Source organism: Vigna unguiculata, chromosome 7, assembly GCF_037176805.1.
Source record: "Vigna unguiculata cultivar grain cowpea cultivar isolate G323 ecotype 2 chromosome 7, ASM3717680v1, whole genome shotgun sequence".
Taxonomy (NCBI): Eukaryota; Viridiplantae; Streptophyta; class Magnoliopsida; order Fabales; family Fabaceae; genus Vigna; species Vigna unguiculata.
Window position 1 is genome coordinate 25,713,949 of NC_140798.1, and position 3,488 is coordinate 25,717,436.

Sequence of the window (3,488 nt, forward strand, 5' to 3'; positions counted from 1 at the left end):
GTCTACACACATCCGCCATTTGCCATTGGCTTTCTTCATCAAGACAACATTAGAAAGCCAAGTGGTGTACTGAGCTTCTTCTATGAATCTTGCGTTTAGTAACTTGTTGGCTTCGACCTTAGCTGCTAGCCGACGTTCTTCGCCAAGTTTGCATTTTTTCTAGGATACATCGCGGGCTTCTTTATAGATGGATAGTTTGTGGGATGCCACTAGAGGGTCCACCCCAGGGAGGTCAGCGGCTGACCAGGCGAAAAGATATGTGTTGTTGATGAGGATGGGTGTGATGATGGCACACTCGTCAGAGTTTAAATTGGTGCCTAGGTTGATAGAGTGGTCGTTGGGAAGCTTTAGAGGGGAGGTCTCCTCAACTGGTTCAAGACGAACATCCCGACCTACTCTAGGGTCCAGATCTTCGCCGGTCAGGGCGATGTTGGAGCGAGAGGGTCGTTTAATATGGTTGGTTTGTTGAATTGGGAGTTGTGGTCGCAGGCTGGCCATGTAGTATTCGCGTGCCAAGCGCTGGTCGCAGTGGATGGTAAGGATGTCGCCAGAAGGGGAAGGGAACTTCATGGCCAAGTGAGGGGTGGAGACGACGGCGCCAAGGGTGTTGAGGGAAGGACGGCCCAAGAGGATATTGTAGGATGTTGGCGAGTCGACGATAAGGAAGCGGATTGGGATGGTTTTGGTTTGGGTCCCCTCACGAAAGACGGTGTGGAGGTCGATGTAGCCACGGGTGGATACTTGTTCACCAGAGAAGCCATAGATTGGCTCGTCATACGGGACCATGGCGGTGTTCAAAAGTTGAAGTTTTTGGTAGGTGGCCCAGTAGAAGATATCAACGGAGCTGTCCTGATCAACAAGGACTTTCTTAACAGCGTAGTTTTCGATTTCAACAGTGATAACCATGGGGTCATCTTGTTGATGGTCGAGGTCATGAAAGTCGTCATTTGTGAAGATGATAGGAGGCATGCGGCGTCTGTGGTGGGAATGAGTGATATGGTTGATGGATTGGATATGGCGAAGGTGTCTTTTTCTGGCAGAAGAAGTGGATCCTCCACTAGCGAAGCCACCAAAGATGGTGTTGATGGTGCCGCGTAGGGGGGTTGACAGGGGTGATGTCGGTGCGGGCCGGTTCAGGTTCTTGGTTGGTGGGTTGGGCGGGGTGTCTGTCGCGACGGGAGTCATGTTGAGGGTGTCTATGGTTGGATCGAGGGGGGTAACGGGATCGAGAGGAAGAGGAATGGTCATCTCTATGGATGAAACGGCGAAAGTGGCCAACACGGACCAGTTATTCTATTTTATCCTGGAGTGCTTTGCATTCTTTTGTAGTGTGGCCATGGTTGCGGTGATAGCGGCAATATTTGGTCATGTCAACATTAGGAGGGGTGGTTGTCTTGCGTGGTGGAGGGATTAGGTCAACTTGTAGGGCCTCATCAAGGATGCGGGAGCGAGCTACGGTAAGGGGGGCATATCTTGTGAAGCAAGGTTGGCGAGGCTCGCGCGGGCGGGCATCAGGGCGGGGAGGTTGCGAGGTAGGGTTGGCTGTGGTAGCTGCATAGTCATTGCAGAATTTGGTGTGCAGGGTTTGCATTTCCTCCATGCGAACATAGTCAGCTGCACGTAATTTGAGTTCGTGCATAGAGGCAGGTGGGTGGAGGTAGACGTTGTTGGCGAAGGGGCCGGGTTGTAGGGTAAGTGCCATGCACTAGAGGATCATCTCCTAGTTGAGGTGTGGGGTGCGAAGAGCTGCCTTACTGAAGTGATCTATGAACGCTCTGAGTGGTTCGCCTTATTCTTGTCTAATGCCTAGGAGGGAGATTGTGGTAGTTTGGTGTGGACGGCTGCCAGCGAAATTGGTGGAGAACATGTGGGAAAGGACGTCGAAACTGTCGATGGAGTAAGGCGGAAGGGTTGTGAACCATTCTAGGGCAGGGCCCTTGAGGGTGGTGGGGAAGGCTTTGTAGAAGACTGCATCTTGGGACGTGTACAGGGCGACATGGGTGATGTAGACTTTGAGGTGCTCATCAGGGTCGGTTTCGCCAGTATAGCGGTCCAGGGTGAAAGGTTCCCACTGGGTGAGGAGAGGGGTGTTGGCGATGAAGTCGGTGAAGGGGTGACGACGTCTGGGCTGGTGGGGAAGGAGCAAATGGGGTGGGATGGGATGATTGATCATAGCGGGGAAGGTGGAAGTAAGGTTGTGAGGGGTGATGTGGCTTGTTGGAGGGTACTGTGGGTTGTATGGTGGAACATGTGTGGTGTGTAGGGTGGTGGGTATGTTGTAGGGGATCTGGGTGGTAAGGAGGGTAGCGGCAGGGGTTGGGGCTGCGGTATGGGGATGGGTGGAAGGGATGGGTGTTTGTTGGGTAGTGGTGAAGGTATGAGGAGTGGGGTTGTATTCGCTTTCTTCCTCTGTGGGCTGGAAGGCCGGGGACCTTGCAGCTTCAGAGGTTTCCTTGGCTTTTCCCTTCAGGTTGGGATCAGCTTCAATCTTTCGCCTAAGGCGAGAGTTCTCTTGTCGTAGCGCCTTCATCTCGTCAGCACTGCGTTTCTTCAGATCTGCCAGCTCTTGTTACATCTTCGCTTGGCCGTTTAGGATGGCGACCAGGTTAGGGGTGATGCCAGCAGGTCCTGAGGGACCAGCATCCGCCTGCTTGTTCACTCCAGCTTTGCTACGGGTTGAAACCATCTTCAGAGAAAAATGGGTACTAATGGTGTTCGTCTCGTGTCCCACGGTGGGCGCCAATTGTTCCTGCATAGAACAAACAAGATAAGTTAGGCACAAGCGTCACCTTACCCATGTAGTCCGCTATCTCCTTAGTTGGTCTCTTCCCGGTTGGCATATGTCGGCTTGGACCCAGGAGGGGTTACCTACAAAAGGAACTCCGAAGCTCAAGTAAGTCAAAGCTCTCTGATGAAGGATTGACCCAAACAGAGGATGGAGGCACATGCTTAAGAAGACTAAGCATGTTTAGAAAGGAAGTTCATTAATCCTTCATCCCTTTCATTTGTGTTTGTTATTTTTGATTCCCTAAGTTGACTTAGTTGAATCAAATTTAGTTGACTTGTTGACCTTTGACTAGGTTTGACTTGTTGACTATAGTTGACTTGACTTAAGCCAACATGCTAATCTATGTTTATTTGCTTTGTAGGTTAATTAGGAGTAAGAAAGCAATGCTAGGTGGCGCATGGTGATTGGGGAGCATAAATGATGTGGAGGAGAGAGTAAAGCAAAGGCATAAAGCATAAAGTAAAAGGCATGAAGCAAGTGTACCTATGTACCTTTGGTCTCCTTTGTTTTTAGCACACTTTAGCCACTTTTTGGAGACATATGAGACACATTCTTTGTCTCCTTTTGTGCTAGAACGAAATTAGCCTTGCACACACCATAGTTAGGTCTTTTGTCTCTCATTTTTGTAATCTTATTTGACCTAGTTTCTAGAAGCTAGGGTTAGGTTTTTGTAGAGACATCCTTAGGTATCTTTTATTTG